We start from the raw sequence: 14,148 nt of genomic DNA on the forward strand, positions 1-14,148 counted from the left end.
TGTGGTGGTAGTCAGATGTCGGTGGTGGTGTTTGTTGTTCTTACCTAAAAACATGGCTCATTCCCACAAAGGGTATGGGCCACAGTGCACTGATTGAAAAGTACGCCCAACGAAATACCAAAATAGATAAAAGGCAAACAATCTAATCCAATTACGAGCAGTAAACAGCGCTAAACAACAGGAGAAAGAGAGGGACACAGAAAACAGCGCTGGCTAACAATCAAGTGTCTTTATTCATTCAGCAAGCATAAAGATACTCCACCGTTATCTCCAAGCGCAGAATCAGCAGGTTTCAGCATTCGCAGGGGTGAACATTGCAATTAATGCGATAGGAAGGCAATCTCCTTCGGAAGGACAAAAATGGAGGGAAGGCTTACCCATGCTTCGCCGCTATTATGAATGTGGAAAGCTTCGGAAATAAGACGTGCGCTATCATCGCGGTATATTGACAAGTAGGTCACATCTTTAAAAGAGGGCTTGTAGCCGCATTCGTTGCAATGCAATGATAATTGACTATCTCTAGCTCGTTCTTTAACTTTGATTGAGTGTACGCGCATGTGCTCATTGATGCACCACCCTGTTTGACCAATATAAATGTTGTTGTGCTTCCTCGACATCGATGACCCCTGCCTCATAAAGGCGCTAGGTATTGTCGCCACCTTTCTCCGTGAGGAATGTCCAAAAACTGTCCGAGCTTTTTCCGTCGACATCAAGGACTTATATTACTCTTTGCGTCAAAAAGATTAGATTAGATTAGATTAGATTGTGGGGTTTTACGTGCCAAAACCACTTTCTGATTATGAGGCACGCCGTAGTGGGGGACTCCGGAAATTTCGACCTCCAGGGGTTCTTTAACGTGCACCTAAATCTAAGTACACGGGTGTTTTCGCATTTCGCCCCCATCGAAATGCGGCCGCCGTGGCCGGGATTCGATCCCGCGACCTCGTGCTCAGCAGCCTAACACCAGCGTCAAAAAGATGTATGCATCGAAGTTGGCCATTGCATTGACAAATAGGGTGTTCTTAAGTTTCAGAATGCATGTAATTGTAATTATGGGGTTTTACGTGCCAAAACCACTTTCTGATTATGAGGCACGCCGTAGTGGGGGACTCCGGAAATTTCGACCAGCTGGGGTTCTTTAACGTGCACCTAAATCTAAGTACACGGGTGTTTTCGCATTTCGTCCCCATCGAAATGCGGCCGCCGTGGCCGGGATTCGATCCCGCAACCTCGTGCGCAGCAGCCCAACACCATAGCCACTGAGCAACCACGGCGGGTTCAGAATGCATGTAGTATCAATGTCGACAGGTTTTTAGAGCTCTTAGGGTTTTATATGTTTTCCACTTTTGTCTCCGTGGAGGATAAGTTTTTTATATAAAAGAAAGGTATGTGCATCGGTTCATGTACAGCCCCTGTTCTTAGCGACACTTTATTGGTCAGCTATGACCGCAATCTTCGAACTAAGCTCAGTCAGATGAGCACTGTAGAAGTGATGCGATACGTAGATGACTTTTTTATTTTTTACAATACTAACACTACTGACGCGCAGCCTGCTGCTGCTATAATATTTGACCTGTTCCGCATCGTTTTGGATTCCTGTGGATTGAGAACGGAGCATCCTTCAAACAAGCTGCGTTTCTTAGACTTGGAGCTATCGTTCTCAAGCTACCATGTATGTTGGGGTTATACTCCTCAGCCTCATAAGAGCCTTCTTCCCTTTTCCTCCGCACACTCAAAGATAGTTAAGCGCGGTATTGTAAGATCTTGCATGAAGGCGGCCCTCATCAGGTCTCTTGGCCAGCAAGTAGATGCAAGCTTCGAATTGCAAGTAGCCAGGCACTGGCATCGCTGAAAGCCTCGCAACAAGCCTTAAAAGAAAACAATCGGCAGCTGCACAATCTGAGAATCGTTCACGGCATATGGTTGCGATCATCCCATATGTGCATCAGGTTGCGCATAATCTCAATAAGGTTGTCAGCAGGGCAGGCGTTAGGTTGCTGTTCACTGCAAGAAATAAGTTAGGGTGCCTGTGTCATCAAGTCAATCGGGTGACCGAGAACAACAAAAAAGTTGTAAAAAGCAGCACAGGCAGAGGTTTGTTGTTGACTGTTTTGACTGTGTGGTTTATAAAATTCCTTTTTCATGAAAGCGTTTTTATATCGGTCAAACGAGGCAGTGAATCAATGACCACATGCGCGAACACTCAAACAAAGTTCAAAAACCAGCTAGAGAAAGTGAATTATCACTGCACTGCAATCAATGCCGCTGCAAGCCGTCTTTTAAAGATGTGACCTATCTGTCATAACACCGCGATGACCGCGCACGTCTTATTTCCGAAGCATTCCACATTCACAATTACAGCGAATCATGTGTAAGCCTTCCCTCTATTTCTCTCCTTCCGAAGGAGATTGACTTCCTATCGCATTAATTGCAATCTTTTTTAAATATGAGATTTTACGTGCCAGAACCACTTTCTGATTGTGAGGCACGCCGTAGTGGAGGACTGCGGAAATTTCGACCACCTGGGGTTCTTTAACGTGCACCTAAATCAAAGTACACGGGTTTTTTCGCATTTCGCCACCATCGAAATGCGGCCGCCGTGGCCGGGATTCGATCCCGCGACCTCGTGCTCAGCAGCCCAACACCATAGCCACTGAGCAACCACGGCGGGCTAATTGCAATGTCTAACCCTGCTGCATGCAGGATTCTGTTGATTCTGTGCTTTGAGATAGCGGTGGAGTATATATATGCTAACTGAAAGAATAAAGACACTTGGTTGTCGTCAGTGAGTGCTGTTGTTTGTGTCCTTCTGTTTGTCCTGTTGTTTAGCGCTGTTTACTACTCGTAATCATGAACCCGCCCGCCCAAATGCGTACAATTCTAAACCAAGCATTGGGCAGTTCGTCTCCCACGTCGTTGCTTCTTTTTTTACTTCTGCCCCTTGCCTTCGCGCATGGTCTAGGTTCAAATTTGTTCGAATCCTACGCTGACCAATCGACTTGCGCCTGTGCGGCCCACGAAAATTCCAGCTTGTTGTCTCGCGACAATGAGGACCGCGTACGTTGTCGCTTGAAATATGCGAGCCTGCGTCTTTTAGTCTGCATTATGTAAGGTAGTGCTTCAATTTCTTTGGATGGACGAGGCGCCGAATAGTACACATATACATGGTATTTCAGTGAACACTTTCGAAATACTTTTAAAAAGATTGCCTGTGGCAGATGGCACAATCCTAGTCCATGAGTTGGTATTGGCGAACAGGTGGACATTACTTCCACAAAAAAAAAAAATAAAACACATGAAATATTAATTAGGAAAAATTCACTCATTAAGTTTTCAACCAATTATGGCACGTAATGCAATTTTCAAATTCTAGCGTATAAGACTGCTAAGCATATCCACCATAAGAAAACTTCGTGGATGACACCATTTACGAGATATGCGCCGTCAAACTTGCGGTGAAAATGCACTGTCGTTCCACTTACTTTCTTAAAAAAAGTCGTTTTACGCATTGAAGCACAAAGGTAACTTGAAGGCCGATGCATTTCTCCGCAAGGTTCGGGAATTAATATCTAGAAAACGGTGTCATCCTGAGAATTCGTTCCAGGTAGACCAGCCTTGCGAACTGCCCGGTTAGAAATTGTAAATTGCTATATCTTCCACAAAGTAATTAGCTAAAACCTTAATTAGCGTATTAAATTAATTACTCTATTATGCATGTCAAATTTGTGTGCATGTCCGCCTTTTCGGGTAGACCATATCATGGACTAGAATATTGTGCCATCTGCCAAAGGCAATTTTAAAATTTTTTGAAAGCGTTCGCTGGAAGACCCGGTATATAATCTGACCAGGCGTACTGATTAAAGCGGGCTTCTACTGCCCTGGTCCTGCTGTCTCACGTCTTCAGTTTGGGACGGTATTGTGTCCCGCTCTGACCTCTCGAGACCTCGAGTTGTCCAAAATGCTTGCTTGACCTTTGGTGCTGAATTGGCTGTTCACTTTGTGAGGTTTGGTGACGCCACCTTCAAAACTACTCGAGAAGCATGTGGCAAAGCAGAATACTGCCGAAAATCAGGCAGCAGCACCTTTGGTACAATCTTATAATGATTGGTCAGAATGGCGCTTTCGCTGACGAAACGCCGTTTTGATCAAGCACTCAAGGACAAGGGAGTGGTTCGCTTTCCGAACCGTTACAAGATGGCACCCCTCCTAGAACGCACGACCGTTTGCGGCTTGTACGCTTCCTCGATCCAGCGATAATAAACTTAATGTGTTGGCTGCCGCAGCGTAGCCAAGCCAAAGCGTATTGACGACGCCGTCTACATGCTGTATCGCTTATCATAAATGTGGTGTACGCGGAACAGTGGCCAGCAAATTCAAGCGGGAATTTATTGAACAGCTTGGAAAAACATTTTCCTCGACATGAACCATTTGCAAAAAATATTTACTCTAGATGCTATCTCTCGCTCTCCCCTCCGCTAATCATTCCGTCCCTCTTTGGCGTCCGAGGAATCCGGCCACATTAAAGGAATACTGAACAAAAATATGAAAAAAAAGGAAGGAAACATCAAAATTTGAATCGGACGACGTTACTGTTCCAAAACGCAGTGTTTATTTCACATATTTTTAACGGATGCCTGTATTTTTGGTGGATTGTGAGCGCTCGGCGGCTGCACGCCCGGACGAGTGGGACTGCGCGCCGACTGCAGTGACGTCACGTGTGCCGGCTTGCAGCAGCAGGCTTGCCTGACGTCCGACTGTTAGTTTCGTTAACGCGCAACCATGCAAAGGTGCGAGTGAAGGCGCCTGCACCAGTGGCGATTGCGACTCAGATGCAGAGGGGCCTCCACAGCGGATGCGCGAAATACAGCCCTATGCGTATGACCCTTTCGCTTCGTCAAGAGACAGCGAGGACAACGAGCCTCCATCACCGAACGCGCGTCGACAGCCGCGACTAGCAATTTCGTAAGTGCCTCGTGCTTTGCCGCGGCGTAGGAACACAAGTGTTTTGGGCTGTATGCGCCCTAACCGAGGCAGACGGTTGCGTGACCGATCGCGTAGCTGGGCCGATTGTGTACGGTGTACGCACCACTAAACACGGCCTGCGTAGACGTGGGTTTTGAGAAAACGCTCTTGGAGTATTTGTCGTTCGGGTACTCGAAACGCGTTTCTCACTGAACGAATTGGCGTCTTAGTAAATAAACAGTGCGAAACAGCGAGAACGCAGACTCGGACGCGGTCAAAAAATGCCACATGTACTCGTGGACAACACGCCGGCAGCCACCACACGACCACAATGCCTGCGAAAGCAGCTTCAGTTCCGTGCCAGACTCGCCTTCCAATCGTACATGCACGCCCCATTGCTGGATCTGGATCGAAACAGCGATGTAGAATCAGGCAGTGCGCTGAAATATGACGCGCGCTTATTTTGCACCCCACAAGCGGCAGACAAGCAACATCACACACCGATTATTTCGTGAATTTGGAGGACACTTAAGCTTCGCCTTTAAGAGTGGAACGCGATAGCATTCAAAGATCCCCGACTGCTTCTCACGTTTCGCGGCAACTGCAGCTTATGTAACCGTAATGTTTACCGGGAAACGCTGGCGGCGAACGCTAAGCACGAAGGCGAGCTTTCTGTTGGAAATGCGGCCTTTTGAGTGGGCCGCGATGGATGGATAGGTGCTTAGATCATGAGCGTCCCCTTTAAAACGGGGCGGTGGGTGGCGCCACAAGCTCTTGCTATTATATTGCCTAGCGTCCTACATATGTTAAAAAAGGGAAAAAAAGGAAAAAGCACCACGGTGAATTCCAATAAGCAAACTTTCTGAGCCCCTATTGTGAACTTCATTTTTGTATGCCTCCGTTGTTTGTCGTTTCACTACTTTTCTTCCACCAATCTTCTAATCACCTTTTACTCATCTCTACTCCGATAAGTTTGCTTCCACCTGCTCTCGCTGAACCCAAGGGCTTCAACGAGGTCAGAGGTTCCGCACAAAGTCCAAGGGCGATAAAATTGCCGCCGCGCGCCGTGTGCCGTATGTGCGAGCAAAAGCGTGCGAGGGTGAGCTGGCGACGCGGATCAATGTCACGTACGAAAGCGAGGAAGGCGGGACGGAACCGCACCCAATTCTGTCGCGCCGCGCGAGGCACGGGAGTGAGGCGAGGGAGGGCGAGGGACGTTCCTTTGCGACAGCTGCTGCTTACGGGGCGGCCGTGCGGGCGCCGTTTCTTGAAAGCGATGAGCGACGTGGCCAAAGAGCGCGCCTGCGCGGGCCTCATCTTCAAAGCGATCTGCGATGTTTGCAAAGTGCGCGCAGTGCCAGCAGCTTCGCATGCGCTGTGCTTTCGACGTTTTGTTCGCGTTGAAGCGAGAGATGCACGAAGGCCAATTCGCTCGCTGCTACTGCCGCGATTACTCACTCCAGCGTTTTAACAGAGCTTCCGCGGTCATCGAGTGAGATGTGTTCATGTTTACGTGTGGGTGCGTGACACCGTACTTGTTAATTTAGTTAGTAAGCGAATGCTTAGAAATGTATACGGGCGATAAAACTACTGTTCTTACTTCGCATAGATGTCTACTAATTTGTTATCGCAATCGATGGTTTCTCTTTCGGGCCAAACTACGACTTTTTTTTTAAATCGCAGTATTCTTGAAAATATTTTCCGTTTTCAATGATGAAAACAAACACACCCAATTACATATCACACCCAAGAATCGATGAGTCTTTCCGTAGGTGATAGTGTGCCCATTAATGGAGACTGGGTATGGTACCATAGGTTTACATGTGAATGCAATCAATGCACATTTCTCGGTCGATACAGTCAAGCCTTGTGTTTGAAGGTATGCCAATGTCCAAGTTGCTGCCCGCTGCAATCGCGTGCGAACCGGAAGGCAGTGACCGCAGAAGTCTAAACGCAGATGTCATCTGCGTATATCGAGAGGTAGGTTATTTTGGGTAAAACTTCAGTTAGTCGAATGAGTGTCACATTGAATAGCATGGGACACAATACTCTTCTTTGAGGCAAGCCGCAGTAAGTGTAATATTCAGCTGTGGGGCCATCTTCTGTTCGCACAAGAAACGACCGGTGAGTTATGTAGTCGGACAACCAGCGAAGCATGCGGCCGCCGATTCCAAAAGTATCCCAGGATTTGACAACGGCGTCATGTGCAACGTTGTCATACGCGCCTTTCGCGTCTAGGAAGAGCGCAAACGATATGCGCTTACGGCTTTTCTCCTGTTGCGCAAACACCCGCCGTGATTGCTCAGTGGCTATGGTGTTAGGCTGCTGAGCACGAGGTCGCGGGATCGAATCCCGGCCACGGCGGCCGCATTTCGCTGGGGGCGAAATGCGAAAACACCCGTGTACTTAGATTTAGGTGCACGTTAAAGAACCCCAGGTGGTCAAAATTTCCGGAGTCCTCCACTACGGCGTGCCTCATAATTAGAAAGTGGTTTTGGCACGTAAAACCCAATAATTGAATCCTGTTGCGCAAACGTTCTCAAGTAAATGACGCTATCAATTGAGGAACGACCCCCACGCAAGCCTGCCATGGAAGCGAGGTAGACATTGTAACCGTCGAGATGCCATTCTATAGATGTGCAAGGACAATCCTTTCCATCACCTTACCTATGCAACTGGCCAGAGCGATAGGGCGATATGCCGCCAAGCCCAAGGGAGATTTTCCCAGCTTTAACAAAGGTACCAGCTGAATTAAGTTCCATTGGCGGGAAAATGTACCTCTATGCCATAAGTTGTTGAAACTGTTCAGAAGCGTTCTTGCTTTTTGTTCAAGGTGTCCCAGGGCAGCGTAGGTGACGCCGTCAGGGCCTGGTGAGGATGCTCGTTTAGAAACCGCCAGAGCAGCTTCGAGTTCTTCCATGGTAAAGCAAACGCCCATTTCTTGTACGTGAGCCGCAGGGAGGTCACTTACATCAATGTTGGAGTTGACAGACCCGCCAGTGACTCTCGCACAGAATTCCTCTGCCACACCAAGCTCAGTTTGGCGAAGCTGGAGGGCCAAAGCTGCGAATGGGTGTCGTTGTTGCGGGGATGAACAAAGAGCACGGACTGTCCTCCAGATATGTGGAAGCGGCTTGCGAGGGTCCAGTGATTCACAGGATGTCTGCCATCGCTCATTGTCTAGTTTGTCTATGCGACGCTGAACTTTCTTCTGAATGTGTCGTGCGTTTCTGAGACCATAAATTGATTTACTGCGTCTATATCCTCACTCTGCACGCCATCGAATCGCACGATGTCTCTCAAGTTCAGTGTCGAAATCCTTTCGGTTTGAGGACAGTGATCATAAACACTTTTCAGCTTTCATCGATTCTGTGATGGTGTCGTTGGCGTTCCCGGTGAAATCTGCCCGACGCGCTTCTTCCATAAGCGACGCAAACACAGTCCAGTCAGTGCTCGTCGAGACACCACAAGAGAAAGACAGAGTGAGTCCATTATTCTTTTAGGTAGGTGGGAATGTGATCACTCGCGTGAGTCTCGATGTCACAAAGGCATTTAACATGTGACGTGAAGCTCCGTGACACTAAGGTCAAGTTGAGGAAGCCACTATACGCAGGACCCCGCAGATACTTCGGGCTACCATCGTTCATGGTGCTGAGATTTTAATCAGAGGCAAGCGACACAACATTCCTTCTCCTGGAGTTGACCTTGGTGCTTCCCCAAAGCATGTGATACGCATTCAAGTCCCCAGTAATGACCCAGGGGCCCTCCCGGGTTTTCTTTCATATGTATTTCAGTCTTTCACAGGCAAACTGCCTTGATCGGGAGATGTAACAACCAATAAGAGTGAAAGACACTGCTCTTTTTGACGCGGAGGCATACGTATTGGTTGTAGTCATGAGGCTGAACAGTATGCGAAACATAGGTCAAGTCTGTGCGGATGTAAATGAGAACGTTACTTCGTTTCTCGCATTTGGAAGAAGCAAAAGCTTCTTAACCAGATAACCTGTAAGGAGTTGATACGTTCGGTTTGCAAGTAGCAAATATAGGAAATCGATTTTTCAAGGCAAGTTGGCGCAAATCCGAGATGCGGGACTTCAAGCCCTCTGGCATTCCATTAAAAATCGTCGCACTTCTAACTTCAGTGCGAAAAAAAAGGTTTCGGTGAGCCATGGTGCTCATATTAGGCACGCAAGTACTGGATCCAGTATTTACAATGCGCTTTGAGCTGCCGGTGTCTGCAGCTTGTTCAGTAGCATGCGAATCGTATTTATTAGTGATCGCACCATCATAACCACTTGCCAATCCTGTTCAGTCAATTCACCGGCAGGAGATGCTGGGGATGGACTACTTTCGTAGGAGTGCAGTGATTCTGCTGGTGGTTGCCGTTTTGGCAACGCAAGCCAGGCTTCGGTGTTCATGTTCTTCTCAGTGCCCTTGTCCTTTGTGGACCTTTCTGTTGAGCGAGGCCTGCGTGGCATTGGACGAGGAGAGTGGACGTTTTTTTTTTCATTTATTTACGCTAAAGGCCCAGCTTGTGCATTACGTAGGGGGGGGGGGGGGGAACAAGTGATATGCAGAGGTATAAGGCAACGTGCATGTTAGTCACATATCCTTATATGAAGTCGTACATGCTATGCAACCTTTACATCACTTCTCATTCGACAACATCGTACGCCAATAATTCTTACATTATACAAACAATAATATTACATCTCCGACATCTGAAGAACTGCAGGAAGAAATGTTAATGTTTCTAATTTCTGAATGTTTCATTAAGTGCTTGTTTGAATATAATAGGGTCAGTTATTTCGGCTATATTACTTGGGAGATGATTCCATTCCGAAATGGCTTAGGGCAGACATGAAAACTGCAATAGTTGAGCACGTGCAAATGGTTGTCTAACCTTATATTCGTGATCAATTCATAGGAATCGTATTTTGGCTGGTAAGATGTGTGCCTGAGAGAAGATATTTGGGTGATAAAAAAGCTGATGGAAGAAAGTTAACCGAGATATCTTTCTTGTAGTCTGCAATGGGATGATTCCTAGGTCATGCTTTATTTTGGTGATGCTTGAATGTTGTGAATAGTCACCTGTAATAAATCGCGCTGCCTTGTTCTGAAAAGATTCCAATTTGTTAATAAGATGCGTTTGGTGCGGGTCCCATAAAATGAGGCATACTCAAGCTTTGAACGAAGTACGGTGGTATATGCAAGAAGCTATTAGCCTGACGAAGCGTTCGTCGAATGAAGCCAAGAGATTTGCATGCAGCGGAAACAATACAACCCACATGATTATGCCAAGACAAAGTCGGAAAAAGATGAATACCTAGATATTTAAATCATTCTGCAGTTTCTAGAGCCTCACCATTAAGAAAGTATGTGTGTTTCATAATTTCACTGCAAGTAGTAAATCTCATAAGTTTACGTTTCGAGGTGTTTACGCTCACTTGCCAGTCTTAGCACCATCTTTCAATCCTGTTCAGGTCATTTTGTGATTTATCACAGTAAGCCTTACATTTTAATGGCCGATACAGAACGCAGTCGTCGGCATATAACCGGATCTCCGAGTCTATACCCCGATGAATATCATTTATATAAATTAAAGATAGAGTGAGTCCCAAAACGGAACCTTGAGGCACACCGGACTGAACAGGTTGAAATGACGAACGCACATAATTAATTACGACAGCTTGTCTTCTAATACTTAAATGCGTCTGCGACTTCGCACATGCATCACCGACGCAGCTTTCCTTGAAGAACGTCAGCGACGCTCACGTCGCTTCCCGATTTTAGTGGCGGCTTCCCGATGAGATGAATGATCTCTTGCCATTTCTTTTAATATAGCAATTTCTTAACTTCAGGGCAATCCTTTGATGAAGCCTCAGGAAGTCCATGGCAGTTTGGACATTTCATGACAGTAGCAGCACATTTATCCGCGGCGTGTGGCTGAGCGCAGCAGAGGCACACTGTTTCGCTCTCACAGACGCTCCTCACGTGTCCTAGTTTCATGCAGTTGCGGCACTGCAGAGGCTTCGGCATAAAGGGCCGTACAAAAAGACGAAAGTGGCCTACCTCAGCGTGCGACGGCAGGCAGTTGTCATCGAACTCAATCTTCACGCAACGTGAGTTTCCCAGGTGCAAGAAATCGACAATGACGTCATGATCACTCGCTGCTTTAAGCAGAATCGAAAAGGCATTGCTGAGGATAGCCACGTCTACGCCATATATGACACCTGTGTTGACATCAGAGCCCAGCGGGATGTGATATGGCACCTGCATGCCACCAAGATCTGTTACCTTGCGTAGGGCGCTAAAAGCACCCGCATGCAGAAGATCAACCGCCAGTACATTGCTGCGCGTATTCACACTAATTTCCGTGATTTCGTTTGGCACAACGGTCTCTAGCAGGATCGAGACAGATTGCCTATTAAGCTGCTTCATGCTACCGTTGGGTATCACAGGCACAAACAAGATGGTGTTGGCATCGGGGCTCCGCGTGGGCCCAACAGTTTGTGTACTGCGCGACGAAGACGTCTTAATGTTTCATCTATTCGCCTTGCGGCTCCACACAAGCTCGAAGTCGGGGTCCTCAGAAGGGTCCTCGCTGCTGAGCAAGTAGACATGGGTGCCTTCGCTGTCGCTCTCAGTCTGTAATCCGATCTGTTTCCTTGAGATGGCCATCGCTGACGCCACCGGTTCCGGCAGATGCCCTGGACGGTCCATTTCCATCACCACCGAACTAGGCGCGACGGCTGTTAGATATACTGAAGGTTTCACAGAAATAGACGGAGGTAGAAAAACAACACTCTGCCAAAAGACACTTTGTCATCATCCTCCGTAATGAGAGGCAATCTGCATAAATGTGTAGTGTGTCGTTTTGACGCAAAGGGTGCCGATATATACTAAGGCTTCTAATAGTACGATAGTCTCTATAGAATCACATTCACATAAAATTCACATGAAAAGAAAGCTTAAGAGATTGAGACGCTCAGGAAGGCCTCGAGACTCCGCTATTAACGCGCTAAGAGCAGCACTGAAAACTGAGGTTAAAAAATCTAAGGACAATTTCTTCACTGTCACCTTACTCAATTTCTCAAGGAAGCACCAGGGAAATTTTGGAGGTATATAGGTGGCAACAAACCCAGTAGTATATCATGAATGATCAACGGCTCACCAGTCTCGGATACAAAAGCAAGAGCCGATGAATTTAATGGATAATTTGAGAGAGACAGAGATAGCAAAGAGAGGAAAGGCAGGGAGGTCAACCAGACGAGCATCCGGTTTGCTACCCTACACCGGTGAAGGGAAAGGGGGAACAAAGAGGAAAGCGGGATAGAGGGAACACTGTCTGTGCACGCAGCAAAGTGCGTGGAAATCAGTCAAGTCAAAGCAAGTGCTCCGTCAATACGTTAGGCTGCCGTCAATCTTGGTGGCTCATATAGCTGGTGATGCACGTTGAAGTCACCATTGAAGACCAAGGATCTCGTGGGCGTCAGCAGTACGTTGCAGCGCGTGGCAGTATATTTTTTTTTAAAGCTAAACCCCAGCCGTTTTGACTTCAGTGGGAATATAATGATGCGGATGAGCCATGATGCTTACTCAAGTGTTGCAAGTACTGAATTCAGAGCATCCAGCACTTGCATTGCACTTCGCGCTGACGGAGTGTGCAGGTTATTTAAGAGCATTCGAAAGGTATTCATCAGAGACAGGAGCATCATAACCACTTGCCGGTCTTCTTTGGGCAATTTGTCAGGAACACGTGGTGTTCGCTCTACAGGTGTGCGCAGCTGTATCACTTGACGTGGCTCCGGCTCCGGCTATGGCATCAGCTGCGGCGTCGCCTCTGGTTGTGGCATCGGCTGCGGTATCGCCTCCGGTTGTGACATCTCCTCCGGCTGTGGCATCGGCTGCGGCATCAGCTGTGACTTCGGTTGTGACTTCCGCTGTTGTTCTGGCTTTGGATGTTGCTTTAGTAGTGAGGACCAAGCTATATTGTTCTCTGCCATGGCCTTGTCAAATTTAGATTGAATTGCCCCAGGCCTAGGGGGCAGAGGACGAGGTGTTGTCGGAAGGGGCGTACTTTTCACAGAGCCATCAGCGTTCTTTGAAGTCCGGCGGCGTCGGGAGCGTCGCTTTCTAACGGCTGCAACAGCTTCCCGACGAGACGAATGGTCTCTCGCCATCTGCTTCAAGATCGCCTTTTCCTTCTTCATTTTGGGGCAGTCCTTCGAGGAAGCATCATGGGACCCAAGGCAATTTGTGCATTTCAGAACCTTGGCTGCACAAGAGTCTGCAGCGTGGGGTTCGCTGCAGCGTGAGCAAACTTTCGTGTTCTCGCACACGGCACTCACGTGTCCCAGCCTCATACAATTATAGATATATATATAGATAATTTGAATCCGTGTACGCCCGTAGAGATACTGATCTTGTTGCCGAGCCAGAAGGGTTTCTTTCTTCTATGCCAGACGTCATTGTGAGTCGCAAAAGTATTCTTAACACACTTCTTAACCTTGATCCCAAAAAGGCCGGAGGCCCTGATAATCCAACAGTTTTCTTGCACCATTAGCAGAATGGATTTCGCACTACTTGTTTGTCATTTATAATGCGTCCCTTGCTCAGTGTTCTCTTCCGTTAGACTGGAGAGGTGCTCGTATCATTCCCATATTCAAGTCAATTAACTGATCGCTTGTGCGCATCAAATTACCGCCTGATTTCCCTGACCTCAACAAGCTGCAAAATATTAGAGCATATAATCTGCTGATACCTGAGCGTATTTCTCGAAGATTACAAACTTATCAGATGCCAAGCACAGGTCTAGGCGCGGTTTGTCAAGGATGACGCAGCTGCTTGGCACGTGCCATGATTTTGCCCTCGAGATTAATCATAAAGAACAGATCGATGCTATAGTTTTAGACTATGCGAAAGCATTCGATAAAGTGCCCCATAATAAATTATTACAGGAACTCTCCGCCATCAGATTAAATAACTAGGGCTTATCTAGAAAATAGCTATCAGTATGTCCAAGTTGACAAGTACTGCTCGGATAATTTACAGGTGTCATCAGGGGTACCGCAAGGGTCAGTTCTAGGACCGATCTTATTCCTCATTTATGTTAACGACATTGTGAAAGTCATACACAGTGGTATTAAGATAAAGCTTTTCGCGGACAACTGCGTTCTTTATACC

Source organism: Dermacentor andersoni, chromosome 10 (assembly GCF_023375885.2).
Source record: "Dermacentor andersoni chromosome 10, qqDerAnde1_hic_scaffold, whole genome shotgun sequence".
NCBI classification, from domain to species: Eukaryota; Metazoa; Arthropoda; class Arachnida; order Ixodida; family Ixodidae; genus Dermacentor; species Dermacentor andersoni.